Raw genomic sequence first — 16,971 nt, forward strand, 5'->3', positions numbered from 1 at the left:
CACCATTCACCTAGAGGCACAGTGGACATACTGTGCACCTCGGCAACTTCAAAAGAAATACAGGGAGTGGCATTAACCACTGTGTATAACCGTTTTTTTCTGACTCACTAAACCTTTGACTATCAATCAGAAAGGATTATTGAATTAAATATTTAAATTCAGCTGCCCAGAAGAATTCATCCACTTGGTGCACAAGCAATGATCCTAACCAAAACGTCTGGATAAGTTCAGTGCAGAGCAGTATCCAACAAGGCTGTGCAATTGCTCCAACATTTCTCAGTCTTACTCAGTGAATTTCTATAGTTCACCTTCTACAAGCTTCCCATGGGGGTGAGGGCAGAGCTAAGCTTTCAAACAAATCTGAATCTACTTAACATACCACAACTCTAGAACCAAGATTAACCTCATCCTCAACTTTAAACTGCAGAATACACAGAATGCATCTTGGAGGCCAGCTTCCAAGCCATTGTAAACTTGTTCACTGAAGTATCAGTGGGGGTGGGCACAGAAACTGTTGCATAACAAAGACTCCCTATCAACCTACCTCTACTGCACAACATTGTCCTCCATCTATAAAATTTAATGACAAGAAAACTGATCAACGAGCTTCAAAACCTCAGCCTCAGTACCTCCTTGTACAATTTGATCCTCGATTTCCTCACTTGCAGACCCCTTTCAGTTCGGATTGGCAACGACGTCTCCTCCACAATCTCCATCAGCATCGGAGATCCATGAGCCAGTCTTCATTGGAGAATCGGAGGTGAAGAGGGTCAGCAAAGTTAAATTCCTCACTGTTATCACGTCAGAGGACCTTTCCTGGGCCCAGCACTTAGTGAAATTATGAAGAAAGCCCAGCTGTGCCTTTACTTCCTAGATAGTTTGTGAAGATTCGACATGACATCTAAAACTTTGACAAACTTCTATCGATATGTGGTGGAGAGTATATTGACAGGCTACATCACAGGCTGGTATAGAAACAGCAATGCCCTTGAATGGAAAATCCTATGATAAAGCAATGGATATGACCCCGCCTATCGCGCAGGTAAAACCCTCCCCACCATTGAGCATATCTACATGGAGTGCTGTCGAAGGAAAGCTCCTTGCAGATATGTTCAATGGGCATCTATGTTGTGAGGATCCCCCACCACCTAGTTTATGCTCTCTTCTCACTGCTGCCACCTGGAAGAAGGTACAAGAGCCTCAGGATTCACAGCACCAGGTTCAGGAGCAGTTACTACCCCTAAGCTATTAGACTCTTAAACCAGAGGGGATTATTATACTCTACTTCACTTGCCCTACCACAACCCATGCCTCACTTTCAAGAATTCCTCATCTCATGTTATCAATATTTATTGCTAGCTTATTTATTAATTACATTTTTTTGTATTTGATCAATCTGTTGTCTTTAACAGACTGGTTGTCCACCCTGTCAGGTGTGGTATTATGGATATTGGATATACTGAGAATGCTGGGAAGAAAACAAATCTCAGTGTTATATATGGTGACATACTGTATATGCACTTTGATATTATACTTATTTTGAACTTTGCACATGGATGGAAAACATAGATTATTTATTTTAACTTAGACGGCACTTCACAGATAAAATAGATTTCAATTATAAAGTCTATCGTCAATGTGCCAGCACAGCCATTGGTCACTTGAGAAAAGGCTGCAAATATGGAAACAAACAGATGGTTTAATGAGCACCTTTGTTCCCTGTCCACCAACATCCTTCTGCAATAGAGACTACCTACAACAGGTATCCCAAGACAATGCAATGATACCACTGATGCTACCTCCAAATCCACATATCATTCTCAATTCCAAAGAATTGCCAGGGAAGAAGAAGAAGAATTAGACTCATCTTGATGCACTTAAAGCAAGGCGTTTTGTAGACATGGTAGATTCATTCAAAAAAGATCCTTTTCCCTATAGCCTGATGTAGGAGAGCCAAGTCTCCAAGGTTTCTGGACCTGTACAAGAGTTGCAGAGTGTTATCAGTGTACTGTCTAATCAAGAAGTAAGCAGGACTTCCAAATGAACTATCAAAGGAATTCCTGAGATTCAGCACAGAGATGAGGTAGGCAATGTCACAATGCAATGCAGCAATATATCTCATGTCCACCCATGCTTGGTCAAAATCGTTGCTGTATTTCATATATGTACTATGGAATATCATGAAATTGTGAATGCAAGTATTTATGTCTAAGGCCATATAATCAAGTGCCCAGGGAATTGTGCTTAATCTGCATCCTGCCAGATTAATGAACAGTTTAAGAGTGGAATACCATTAAGACTATAGCAAACTGGAAAATTAACCCTCAATTTGACTTGGCTGTTCAAACAGTCCGAAGGCCTTCTGACAGCAGAACTCTTTTGAAAAGTTTATTTTATTGTTGCAAATCAATGGTGATTGATTATGTCATAATGTTGATGTAATGAGAATAACCTGACAAGCAGTATAAATGGAAATGTTTACGACTGTGTTATGTACTGCTGATCTTTATAAATAAAGTATATTGTGACATTAGGACTTAGATGCATTGCCAGTTCCTGCTCCTAACAAGTAATTCTAGGAATATTAACATTGAAAATGTCCAGTAAATGAGAGTTCCAAATATGAACTGCATATCTGAGATATTGTGCTTCAGTAGATACGTTGCTACAACCTGGTGATAATTCATCAGAATAATTCCTGGGATATAGAAATATTGCTTTGCAAATACACAGCAGAAGCAAACATAGGATTATATATAAAACCTTCTGTGTTATTTGCTGTCAGAGCAATTCATTTACCCAGTAAGAGCTAATAATAAATAACTAGTCCATAAAACAAATCCATTGGCAAAGCAAAATAAATTAATGTTATTTGGAGATGATTCATCCATTGATGTAATTTACCATTCAAATGAACTGTTAAATCGGCTTGCTGTTGATGTGTCCCTTTAAAGGCCTAAGTATTTTTAGATCCAAAAGCCTGAAATATATGTGATATAAAAAAATTATGGTGTAGGTTACTGACATTAAGTGACTAGAGGAACATTTAACAGCATTCTGCTCCTGAAGAGGCCACTTAATCTCAGAAGTTAAAGAAATAAGTGTCATGAATGAATCTGAAAGTGAACACTTAAAGACGTTGTAATTTCACAGACTCAGACCACAGTTAACTACAAGAGGCCAGCAGTACAGTGTATAAGTTTATTTCCCTGGGAGTCGCCATTCTGCTTTTTTAATGTTAACTTAATTTCTGAATCATGCGTTAAGCAGCTGTATGTAGATATCCTACCGCATAATTTAAGAACCCTCTTTCAGAGAAGTACTTTCAGAAGCTCTTCATTATTTCCATTCTTCTGTTCTTTTTTGGGTGCAACCTCTGCTTTAAATAGCAACACTGTCGCCTGTGTTATATGGTTTCAGGCTGCTGAGATTTACTTGGTTCGACATCTAGCTGCTGTAATATATTCTCATTAAAGGGACAGTGTCTGAAACTGCTCAGCTGTCAGAATCACTAAACCATAAGGCAGTGACTAATTCAATATCCCTTCTGGTAGTTTACCTCTTGCATGGTGAGGGAGGGGATATTCTAATTGCTGTCAGTTCCTCTGTGCAATAAAAAACAAAGAAAACATCAGCCAGGATTCCTATTCCTGTCCAAGAGGCTCTTAAATACCTCTAATGTTTTAGCCTCCACCACCATCCTTGCCAAGTCATTCCAGGCACTGACAACCCTCTGTGTAAGAAACTTACCCCTGATGTCTCCCCTAAACTCCCCTCCCTTAATTTTGTACATATGCCCTCTGGTGTTTGCTATTGGTGCAGTGTTCTGGGAGACTTGTATCATACAGATATGGTTGCGGAGGGGACCAAAACAAAGCTGGAAAGCGTAAAATAATTAAAAAGTGACAGATTTGGAATTTTTTTTCTGTGACTCTGATGCACCATCAATAACTCTCTCTGAGACGTAAAGGCGAGATATCGGCTTTTATTGACTGGAAGAAGGAACAAGCAGTGGTTGTCCACCATACTACATCCTGGAGACAGAGAGGCCGGGCTCAGGCCTCAATCGCCTTTATACAGGGGTCTGTGGGAGGAGCCACAGGAGCAGTCAGCAGGGGGTGTGTTCAGACAGGTCTATGTAGTTCACCACAAACTCTGAGGCTTGCTGTCAGGGTGATTGTATCTGAGGCTTGCCACTGTTTGCAGATGGCTCTGTCTTGCAGAACATCCAAGCCAGTGACCCCATCAGGACTCTTGGAGTCACATCACTGCAAAAGCTTAATGCAGCTATGGGTTGTAGGCGAGGATTGCGGTGAAGGGGCTTGATGTGTGGGCACTTGTATCTTAGGATTTCCTGAAGGATATTAACGAACTCCACTGTTTATAATTGGCGAGTTTAAATCAGTGCAATTACATGAATTTGAGCCAAGCAATTAGGCCATAAATTTTAAAAATACCTCCAGTAAAGTGTAACATTACCCTGCTCCTCATCCTCAGATTCTTCCCCTGGAGCATTGTGACTCACTGGTATGCAAGTGCCAAATGTATTTCAATACAACCCACTCAAATTGCTCTTGACAGTAGTTGTAAGCAAGCTATTTAATGATGGAGATTTATCATGTAAGGTCCACAAATTTTCTCTTGCAAGCCAGGGACTTTTTCTTCCAGGGAATGTACTTCATACAATAATAAAATCAGGACGTGACATTGTCCTCACATAGAAACTAAACAATCTCCATGTTTCCTTATAATATTTACAATATATTGATATGTCACCGATGTTCCATCTGCAAATATTTCATTACAGAAATGTTGTGAGGTTATTGCGCAAGATCCAGACCCTCATTGCCCATCCCTTCCACATCCCCTTGTGGTGATGTGGAATCCAAGCAACAAACTCAAAATGCTGGAGGAACTCAGCATGACAGGCAGAATCTCTGGAGAAAAGCACTCTTGTTGTTTTAGGCCGAGACCCTTCAGCAGGAATGGAGAAAAAAGGCTGAGGAGTAGATTGAAAAGATGGGAGAGGAGAGAGAGAAACACCAAACTTCAGTTTTCCTGCACCTCAGAATGTGCCAGTTGGCAGCATTGGACATATTCTTGCACCAGAAGACCAACAAGTTTTCAACAGACCAGGGGGGTGTGGGGGGGTGGCAGGTGGATGGATGTCTTTTACCAAGCTGATGATCTTACAGCAGTCATACCTAGCATTAGCCTGTAAGGTCAGCAGAGATCACAAAATGAATCCTGGCTTGTCTAATCTAAATATAACATTTGCCTTAAGGTTGTCAAAGTTAATTCTGATTGCATGTACCATCAAATTCAGCCCACCAGCTTATCTGAATATTTCTGATCTTAATTCAGTAGAGTGATGGTAAAAGAAAACCCAACCAGTTGTTCACTGCCAATCTCCAGAACTTGTATGTTCACATCTAAATGTTGATTTTATTCATGTAGTGTACTATGCAAAATTCTTAATTAAGCACATATATGTAGCTAGGGTGCCTAAGACCTTTGCACAGTACTGTATTTGTCAACAGGGGAGCAGAGAGGAAGTTTGTAAATCAGGCAGGAGCAAAGGATGTTGGGAATGGTGAGGGTGGACTGCCTCAGGAGGGGTGTGGGACAGGTGACAGAGAAGGAGTGCCAGGTGATGGGGTGGTGGCACAGGTCCAGGGTTGGCACACAGGTGGCACACCCAACCCTGAGACACCAAGCAAGGTCACTTGATGCCAAACAATTGGTTTATTGACACACGAGAAAATCTGCAGGTGCTGGAAATCCAAGCAACAAACTCAAAATGCTGGAGGAACTCAGCAGGACAGGCAGAATCTCTGGAGAAAAGCACTCTTGATGTTTTAGGCCGAGACCCTTCAGCAGGAATGTAGAGAAAAGGCTGAGGAGTAGATTGAAAAGATGGGAGAGGGGAGAGAGAAACACAAAGTGATAGGTGAAACCAGAAGGGAGAAGGATGAAGTGAAATGCTGGGAAGTTGATTGGTGAAAGAGATACAGAGCTGGAGAAAGGAGAGTCCGATAGGAGAGAACAGAAGACCATGGAAGAAAGAAAAGGGGGAGGAGCACCAGAAGGGGAGAACAACACCAGAAGTTCGAGAAATTGATGCTCATGCCATCAGGTTGGCGCCTACACAAATGGAATATAAGGTGTTATAACCTGAGTGTGGCTTCATTGTGACAGTTGAGGAGGCCATAGATGGACATATCGGAAGGGGAATGGGAATGGAATTAAAATAGATGATCACTAGGAGATCCCGCTTCTTCTGCCAGATGGAGTGTAGGTGGTCAGTGAAACGGTTTCCAAATCTACACCGGGTCTTACCGATATACAGGAGGCCACACTGGGAACACTGGAAATCCAAAGCAAAGGGTCTCCAACCTGAATTATTGACTCAGTTTCTCTGCCCACGGATGTGACCTGTACTGTTGAATATATCCGGCATTTCCTGTTGTTGTTAATTCTTCCCATAGATTGTCCCTACTTAGTAGTTAAACCCATGCAAACTTAAAGGGTGGGGTGTCTAAAGGGAATTGATAGTATTCATCAATGAACAAAAATAATTTCTAATGAAGCAGTGGGAGGACCATGTAGATCCATGTTAACTCCTAGTTTTGTGTCTACCCAGCATTTTTTTCAGTAGCAGTTGAAAGTGGCCATGGATGTATTTCAATCGAAATATATCGACATGACATAACAGTCCATTCAGCCTATTGAGACCAGGTTGACCATGAACCCCCTAATTAAACTGATCCTACCTTAATACCATTCTCTCCATATTCTATTGATTCCTTTCAGACTCTACCATTTACCTACACACTAGGGGCAATTTGTTGGGACATGGCAGGTGTTACGTTCCCCAGTAACCGGGTAAATTTCCAGCAAAGATAGATGGGTCCACCGAAGTCTGATGCTACTATTTTCAAATGTTTTTATTTATAAAGGGGCACAAACGTATGGCTAATACAAAACATTCAGATCATATACGTCATCACAACTCAATCTAAAGCACAGGTATAGCAATAATCAATCAGAAATAAGCTCTATCGTTGTCTAGGGGTAATGTAGATATATATTGTTTACTGGATATTTAAAAGTCTTTTTGCGGTCACTGCAGTTCCACCAGCTGCCGTCGTTGTGGTGTCGCGTTGGTGCACTTTTGTTAGACAGAGAGAGAGAGGGAGGATGAAAGAGTTACCCGACAGGTTTTCCAACCTGGAGGAGTTCGGTTTGTCGGAGCCTCGTTGGGGGAATGAACGCTCATCTGTGACCTCCCCTGTAGCTAAGCCGTTCTTCCGTTGTGGGGTTGCCAATCCCAGGCAAGGAAAAGACGCACACGAACCCCACCACCAGCTGTCGCTCTCTAAACGCTGTCACAGGATCTCAAGCGCGTCTTCTGGTGCGTCTGGCGCCCCGCCTCAGCAGCCCACCTTTTATCTGGACTGGCAGGGTTGTAGATGTCCATCAGGGTGGGGGGGCGAGGCAATCCTTCCCCCATCACCCATCTCACATTGCCCTGAGATTTTGCACGTAGGCCAGTTCCTTATCCCACAAAGGTGTCTCCCAAGACAATGGCTATGTCCGAGGCTTTTGTCTTGTTGAGCGACCAGCCCACTTTGCCCGAGGGCTTTACACGTGGTCTTCATGAGACAATAGTCAAAGAGTCGCTTTATTCTGCTTCCCGGGGGAACGTGGTCTTCAGCACGTCTCCCTCTCTCTCTTGGGTCATTTGACCCCCCCCTTGACTAGGGCTCTTGCGAATCTCACAAAGGCGGGGGCTGGGGTCATAACAGCAGGAAACTGGAACACCTGGAGGAAGAGATAATGTTCATATTTCATACAGACAACACCTGAGGTCAGGTCTGAATCCATTTCTCTGACATTGTGAGGTAATGACTCTATTACCTGAATCACCATGCTGTCTTCTTCAGAAGTGGAAGGAAAAATAGCCAGAACAGAATGAAGGAATAGGGAACTGGGTCAAACGTGAAAGCAAGGTATGGGATCGGAGAGCTGGCGAGCTACTGGAGTGAGAGATCGGAGATCTGGATGAAGGATTGGAGAGCTTTGTGAGAGATTGGTGACATTGAATGAGAGGTTGTTGTTGTGGCACCACTCAGTTAGATTTCCAGTCACCCTCCTATATGCAGATTTGTCACCACCTTTGATTCAGCCTATGATAGATTGGTGAATAAAGTGAGGAATCAGAACACTGGTGCATTCCCCAAAGTATAGGTGCAGAAATGTCAAGACATGTGCTGGATTTTGGAGCTATACCAAGGTGCTTACCAATAGAATAATTACCTTGCAAGTCGACAGGATAAAGTACTTAATATTAAATCTATATAAACATAATATTAATATTGAATCTCAGAAATGCACAAATAGTGTGTTTTTGTTTGGATAAATCCTGAAAACAAGAGCATAAATAACATATGTGCCCCTTGATTAACCTGATTTAGGAAACAGGTCGATGTTGATGTCAAGGAATCGACAAAAAATTAGCTGCATAAATTATGTGCAGATTGTTTTAGTGGGATTGCTTAGATACCCTGTACGTTAATAGTAGGGAGGTTGCTAGGGAACCATCTGATATAATTTTCAGGCTGAGTGAGCAAACAGGGGACAATTACTTATATTTGTACAGAATGAAAATAAATGAATAAAATTACAGCTCCAGTTTTTAAATGGAGCAGTAATTTGGCAAATGGGGTAGTTGAATGGGATGGGATGAAGAAGTTTGTGAATTGGGTGGACTGAAGAAGTGACTAAAAGAAAAACTTGAATTTATTTAGCTCCTTTCACATCCCTTTAAGGATAGTGCAGGGCACTTTAAATGTAATAATGTTTGTCACCTTTATAATGTTGGAAATATTGCAGTCAATGTGTGTGTAGCAAATAACTTTGTCAATAGCCAAATCTGTTTTAATGATACTGATCGAGGATCATTATTAGCCAGGATCTCTGGCAGACCCTTTGAAACAGGGATCACATACATCAACCTGAGAGAACAGGCCAGTAAATTTCCCAACACATGACGTCCATCACAAGCCATCGGCAGATTCACTCTCACACCTGATTTTATGATGATGACAGGATCCAGGCCTAATTTGTGTGAGTAATATCAATCCTGCTACGTTACTGGCAAGAAGATCAATTTATAACTGCAAAGACACGTTATAGTGTAGTTGCACAACCTACTTTCAATGTTTCAGCCATTGTCAGTGCCTCAGCTGTGTTGTAGTATAAAAAGCTTCATTCAGTATGTCAAGCTGCAGAGGCAAACCAGGAATGCAGTACTATTTACTGGAATGATTTTAAGATTTCCACAGAAATTCAGAGTGTCTATTGAGCACTGCATGATAAGTAATATTGTGGTGTGAAAATAGGTTATCAGATTTACATGGAGATCCTACGTTCTGTTTATCCTCTTTAAAGCACTTCTTGCTACATTCCCTGAAGCAGCCCATTTTCTGTTTACCAGTGGAATTGTGAAAAGATTTATTCAATGCCACATACTCTATTTTCCTCTTACACTTCTGTCAGTTTAAATCCCATATGCATACTAGTAAAGGCTACATTATCAGTAGTCTACCTGTTAGCTGTGTGAAATTTGGAAAATGCCAGCCTTTTAGACAAAGAAACCTGAGGAATGACCTGATATCTGATGAACACACTATCTCCATGATTGAGGTGTTTTTCACAATGCTGAAACCAGACATGTTGCATAAAGACTTTGCCAGGTGAATCCAGTCAGCAATAGGGATAGACTGGCCACAAGGTTTTAGAATATTAAATTCATTTAACAAGGAGTGAGGTGATCAGAATTTCCTGAGCTGAAGTCCAAAGTTGGTCAGAAAGTTGCAAGAAAGTGTAGTCTCGACAACCTCCATATCACAGATACAGTATTTGCCAGAATGCAACTGAAAGCTTAATCTAATTAAAAGAGAAATAAACTTTGGAGCTAATGTGATGGTTGTAAAACCTGCACACAGCTGCTAGCTGTTTAGAGCCATCTGATGATTGGGGACTACTGGCAAAATTCCATTTTGCAGTATATCTGAACCCTTTTTCACCTTTAATCATTGGTAAAGGTGTCATTGATTGGAATGGAGTTTTGGCATAAATTGTTTGGTTTGACTTGTTTATACAAGTGATGCCTAGTGAGGAAAACAAAGCGCATCAAAGCAGCACATAGTTGTGGGAAAACCAAGCTACAAACTTCAAGGTCAACAAAATGCCAGACGTAATTGCTTTATTTTTTTCTACAATCTGTAGTCAAAAGGTTCAGCATGTGTTGGAAAATTACAAGCACATTGCAAATAAGTTATACCATTCCTTTGTGGACTTGGACTTGTGGCCTCTGTGTATTTTCTAGTTTTCCAGGTTTTTAAAAATTATTGTCTTGAAGGTTCTAATTGTACAGGATTGCTGATGAGGAATCCTCCACCCATCTCAGTACATGTTGTGAGTCTACAAGAAACTAAAAGCAAATCCCAACCTGTATTCAGTTGAATTCGGTGAAAGTTCCCTTCTTGTAAATCACTTCTGGATTGCTCATACAGTCTGGGAACCTTGACTTAGAAGTTACTGCACTTCATATTTTTTTCAAATTATAATAATATTGGGGTCAATTGTTGGTGATTTTTTTGTTTCAAAGATAAAGTTTATTCATAATTTATATATATTACACAGTGCAAAAACTTTTTTTTTACATTCTTAATGCCATTTGGTCAATCGATTCAATAATTTTAACACTTTATTAAAACATGGCACCATTGCCACTCATATGACCTCGCTGGGATGATACGTCCTTTCAATGTTTGAAGGGCTTCACCAAATATTACAGAACAGAATTATTGTTGGGCTCTGCTGAAGCTGAAATTGGTGGTTTTAGTCCATTTAATGTGTCACGTTTTCTTCAAGATCCAAACAACAGCAAAGTGTGATTTTTACAGTTTTCTCTTAAAGGGACATACTATGATACAAACAACATACTTCCATCTACAGTTGTTATTAAATGAATAAAAGCTTTAATTAAAAAATTTTGTATTGTGAGAGCCATTCCTTGTACTCTGAAGGGTTAGATAGGTTGATGTTGACAGAACGTGTAGGAGACATGTTCTTTGTACTTGGTCTCCACAGAAACTCTCCAGGTACTCCTGGTGAGAGATTGCCAAGAAAATCTCTATAAGGACATTGATGCAGTTTACGTATGTCACCAGTGGAAGCTACAATACATGTCTGTATTCCCACAGCCTGGTTCTATGGGTTAAGGAAAGTAGATGAACCCTACTCTCCTTGAATTTTGAGTTTCAATGCCCTCTGACCACCCCAACATCAGCAACAGTTTGGAATGATAATGAGATGAAAAATCTGAGAATGACTATGACCCTAATTCTATGGGCATAAGAATCAAAGCATGCATGTCAGGCTGTGAACTGGGCATTGGAGGTCAGAGATTTCAATAAGGATAGTTTGACTGTCGGTCCTTTAAGTAGCTAAGTTTCAGTGGAAACTACATTAGTAAAAGTTGACTTCATTTTAGTAAAGAACTGTCATTTTTAAGAACAGTGAGGTTGAAAAACTCATTCAGCAGGATTTTATATTGATACTATCAATATATTGATATATTGGGGAAAATTGACACTGGAAATTATCTGTTGGGGGTAGTGAAAATCTCACCAAAAATTAAGGGATACATTTCCTAATTGGTGCCAAAACCACTAAATATATGTGCAGAATTTCTCTAAGGGTTAACCTAGTTCTTAGCAGCACTGTACCTTGGTTTTGAAGATGTGTGAATGACCTTTTATTCCCTTGACTAAATTTTAGTTTTTATCCTTAGGGTGCTAATGACAAGTTGAGATCTGCTCCATCAACACAGATTATGAACTGAACTCGATACATCCTGCCCGTATAATCCTATTTCTCACTTTAATTCATCCTGTAAACTCTGCTATTATGTAGGTTGATCTTCAGCCTTTAGTAACAGAGATTTCCTCTTGTTTGTGAATGACAAGGATCTCCATTTGAAAATATTTGTAATTCCATTGCCGTGAAGTTAAAATTAGTTTCTTACTTTCAATATAATTCATTCTTCTGGCATTTGCATTTGCCTTTCACTTGAAAAAGTGACAAATGCTTTTGCTATTAGGGGTTGCAGTATGCTGTTTTTCCACTGGGAGCTCCAGCTGTAGAATGATCTCAAAGAATCCCTTGTTACCTCAGCTGCTATCTATCATTTTCCTGGGCTTCATTATACCAGTAAATATATTCCTTATGGATTATCCCAGCACTAGTGAGCTCAACCATAATTCTTTCTCATGCAACATAATTGTATCGACACAAGAATACAATGCTTGAGACAGCAGAATTTGTCTAATTTTTAGAACTCAATTACTGACCGTCTAATGATACAATTTGTATTTTCTTGGGATATTGAGCAATTATTTTAATTCTCCTACCAAGGATTGTGTCCCTGCTCAGACTTAACAAGCTTGCCACCAAAGATGTTATGTCATTGGATTGGAAACTTAAAATCTGTACAGCAGTGCTGAGAGAATAAACCAGCTCATACTACTGTGTGTAATGAAGGACATTAAGGACAAAGTCTACATGAGAAGCAGTACTGCAGAATTTCTGCAGTTACTCTGATACAATGGCAGAAGAACAAAGTGGCATTTTAAGACAGTTCTCCAGAGATTCTGTCAATTTTCATTGGACCATGCAACAAATTGTTATTTTCCCTATTTCTAATGATCCACTTTGCATAAACTCATGAGGCTCTTGCCTGGTTTAAATAGGAATCCAAAAGCAAAATGCATCAGATGCTGGAAATTTGAAGTAAAATCATATTTGGCAATATCTCTGGAGACAGAAAACAATGCTGTCATTTCAGGTAAATGGCCTTTCATCAATTCTCCATGCACGCTGCCTGACAGACACAAAGCATTTGCATTGCTTTCAATCTTATTCTTGCTTTTATCAAACTCCTCAACCACAAACAAATTCGCAAAAGTGTAGCTCAGAAATAGAAAGGAAGTGTTGAGTTCTGAATGTGGGGACCTTGCTCATTTTTATTTTGTTATTGCTGAACTATCCAGTTCCTCTGGGCAGGTCATGTTAAAGTACTTGTAGTACACTCACTTTCTCATTAAGGTTGATTAATTCATATTAACCAAGTTTCAGTATCTCAATGACCAGACTCACACACGCTGAGCCAGTTGGAAAGACGTAATATTCACTCTGAGCTCCACATACTCTAATTAGTTTACAATCTGATTTCTGCATTATGTCAATAACATCTTGTCCTTTCAATGGCCTTGCATTTATTTGCTTCTGCTCCATAAAAGCTGTACTTTTAAAATAGAAAATGTAGTTGGTATCTGGAATGAACAGTTAAAAACATTTAATTTGAATGAGCAAGTCATAGGTGGATATGGAATTAGAGCAGGCAAATTGGATAAAGGTAGTTGTGATGGGGGACGTAAATGTGATGGGCCACAGTGTGTTTCCTAGCTGTACAACTCATGACTGTATGATGAGCAGGGAAGTGAATATATCCTTTTGATTTTTTTTGGAGAATAAGACTGGATAATTTCAATTAGCCTTGTGCTGCTTCCAATTCAGCAGGTGTGATAATGCAAAATCAATTCAACTCGCAATGGGCAATGATGCATAATTAATTAGATTGAAATAGATTTTCAAGTGATCAAATTGATACGACTAGATATAACCATTAAAAAAGCTGTAGATTATATTTTACAATTATATGTTTCCAAAGCTGGCAGCCAAAACAAGACCATGACAGTAGCTGGGTGGGGTCCATCATTAACTAAATATTCTGGTTAAAGATATTTACACATTTAGTTATTTCTTTTGGCTGGAAACTTAATAACAAAAATCAAAGAAATGGCAGATATATCGAGTCAATTGATTGCTTCAATTTGCACCGCAGAAGGTTCTGCGAATATCCCTAAGTGAAACAGAGGATAATTTCAAATAATAATTAGAAACTTGTAAAACACACAATAGTGACTTTGGTTTAATCCAGACCATTAATGCTGTCTGTGTAGAACTTGCTGTGTGGAGCTGTGTAGAAATCACATGGATTTCTTTCAGGTTCTCCAGTTTCCTCTCACATTCCAAAGATGTGTATGTTGAAAGGTTAATTGACCATTAAATTTTCCCTAGTATGTAGATGGGTATTAGATTCTAGGAAGAATTGATGTGACAAGTGACGTGCTGTAGGGATCAGTGCTGGGTTCTCCTGTGACTAGTTGTGTGCTCACAGGGATTGGTGCTGGGTCCTCTGTTGTTTGTCATCTATATCAATGATCTGGATGATACTGTGGTCAACTGGATCAGCGAATTTGAGGATGGCACTAAAATTGGGGGTGTAGTGGACAGTGAGGAAGACTATCATGGCTTACAGAGGGTTCTGCATCAGCTGGGAAAATGGACTGAAAAATGGCAGGTGTAGTTTAATGCAGACAAGTGCAAGGTTTTGCACTTTGGTAGGACCATCCAGGTTAGGTCTTACACAGTCAATGGTAGGGCACTGAGGAGTGTGGTAGGACAAAGGGATCTGTGAATACAGGTAAATAATTCATTGAAAGTGGCGTCACAGGTAGACAGGGTCATAAGAAAAGCTCTTGGCACATTGGCCTTCATAAATCAAAGGAGATGGGAGATGGGAATAAATCATAAATCAGGAGATGGGATGTTATGTTGAAGTTTTATAAGACATGGGTGAGGCCTAATTTGGAGTATTGTGTGTCTTTTTGGTCACCTACCTACAGGGAAGATGTAAACAAAGTTGGACTAGTGCAGAGAAAATTTACAAGGATGTTGTTGGATCCAGAGGATCTGAGTTATAAGGAAAGATTGAATAGCTTAGGACTGTATTCTTCAGAACGTAGATTGAGAGGAGATTTGATAGAGGTATACAAAATTATGAGTATAGTTAGGTTAAATGCAAGCAGGCTTTTTCCACTGAGGTTGGGTGGACTGCAACCAGAGGTCATGGGTTAAGGGTAAAAGGGGAGAAGTTTAAGGGGAAAATGAGGGGAAATTTCTTCACTCTGAGGGTCATGAGAATGTACAATGAGCTGCCAGCACAAGTGGTCCATGAAAGTTTGAGTTCGATGTTTAAAAGAAGTTTGGATAGGTACATGGATAGTAGGGGTATCGAGGGATATGGTCCCAGTACAGGCTGATGGGAGTAGGCCATTTAAATAGTTTCGACACGGACCAGAGGACCACTTCTCTATGATTCTATGACTCTATGAATGTGAGGAAAATTAACTGATTTAGGGGAGGATAGGAGTTGGGACAACATTTTGATACTATATAGGACATTGGTGAGACTGCACATGGAGTGTTGTGAACAATTCTGGGGCTATATGATAGGAAGCATGTGATTAAGCTAATGAGGATGCAGAAATGATTCAGAAGGATGTTGGTGGGACTGGAGAGTTTGACTTATAAGGAGGGATTCTTTTCCTTGGAGCCAAGGAGACTGAGGGATGAACTTACACAGTGTTTTTTTTTAATCATGTGGGGCACGGATAAGATGGATGTTTACAGCCTTTTGCTCAGAATCAGTAAAGTATCCAACCAGAGGACAAAGATAAGTGGGAAAGATTTAAAGGGGGTTTGAGAGGCAAGTAAAGGGGATTTGTGTGTCGTAGGAGATGGAAGATCTCTGGCTGTTTGCCCAGAGACCGAAGATCTTTGGGCACAGAGCTTGGAAAAAGTGGTGCAATGGACTTCTATCATCATAATCAGTGAGTTGTTTGTTATGTCTCCCCTCTCGCTGTGAAATGGAGACATCTCTTTCTCCCTCATTAGGGAGAGAGAGAGAACCTGTGTATGTCGAATGCTGGGTGAACAAGTAGCCTTTGGGGTGCTGTAAGTCTGTGTCTTTGCTGTTGCTTTGCTGTACGCTTGAATGCTCGGTGGTGGGTGCCGATGCTTTTTTTTTGCCGGTGGGGGGGGGGGGTCATTGTTTTGCTGCTCTTTACGCATGAGAGGGGGGAGCTGGGGATCTGTGGGGTTCTAACATTTAGCTGTCATTCATTCTGTGGGGGCACTCCTCTGTTTTTGTGGATGGCTGCGAAGAAAAAGCATTTCAGGATGTGTATTGCGTACGTTTCTCTGACATTAAATGCACCTTTGAAACCTTGGAGTATTCAAAGAGAGTGTGGTGGGTATATGGAATGAGTTGCCAGTGAAAATAGTAGAGGTGGGTATAATTATAATGTCTGAAAGATATTTGGATAGATAGGAACTATTTAGAGGGATATGAGACAAATGCAGGCCAATATTACATTGGCACCTTAGTCAGAATGGAGGAGTCGGGCTGAAGGGCCTCTTTCGGTTCTGTATGAATCTGTGTCTGTAATAGTACATCCAGATTACTGTGCACTGCTCTGGTCCTCTTAACTTAATAAAAGGATGTGATAGCATTGGAAGCACCAGGCTAATAAATCAAAAGAGAGGGTTTCCCTGTCAAGACTGTCTAGGTAGTTTGGTCTGTATTCCTTGGAGTTTAGAAGAATGAGAGTGAACCTTTTCAAACATATACAGTACTGTGAAAAGGTCTTAGGCACACATACATAGCTAGGGTACCTAAGAGTTTTGCAAAGTACTATAGTAATTTTATGTATTGCATTGACTGCTGCCACAAAAAAAAAAACAAATTTTGTGGCATATGTGAGTGATGATAAACCTGATTCTGATATGGGTCCCTATTGTGGACTGTGAGTGGGAAAAGGGGAAGGGGGAGGTGAGGGAGCAGGAAGCCCCAGAGGGACATTCTGTAATGATCAATAAACCAGTTGTTTGGAATCAGATGACCTTGCCTGGTGTCTCAGGGCTGGGTGTGTATGCACTCATGCCATTTTTACCCATGGCACTCCTCTGTCACCTGTGCCACACCCTTCCTGCAGC

At 40.5% G+C, this 16,971-nt stretch overlaps 1 long non-coding RNA gene across 1 annotated transcript in view; it reads right to left on the minus strand.

The window, feature by feature from the left end:
• Positions 1 to 7,375: 7,375 nt before the first annotated feature.
• LOC140723458 (uncharacterized) overlaps positions 7,376 to 16,971 on the minus strand; it is a 45,829-nt gene continuing 36,233 nt past the window's right edge. Inside the window, exon 3 of the long non-coding RNA XR_012097904.1 lies at positions 7,376 to 7,824. This is a non-coding gene — a long non-coding RNA (uncharacterized lncRNA). The remainder of the gene's footprint in view (positions 7,825 to 16,971) is intronic.

The sequence above is a fragment of the Hemitrygon akajei genome, chromosome 3, assembly GCF_048418815.1.
Source record: "Hemitrygon akajei chromosome 3, sHemAka1.3, whole genome shotgun sequence".
Lineage (NCBI taxonomy): Eukaryota > Metazoa > Chordata > Chondrichthyes > Myliobatiformes > Dasyatidae > Hemitrygon > Hemitrygon akajei.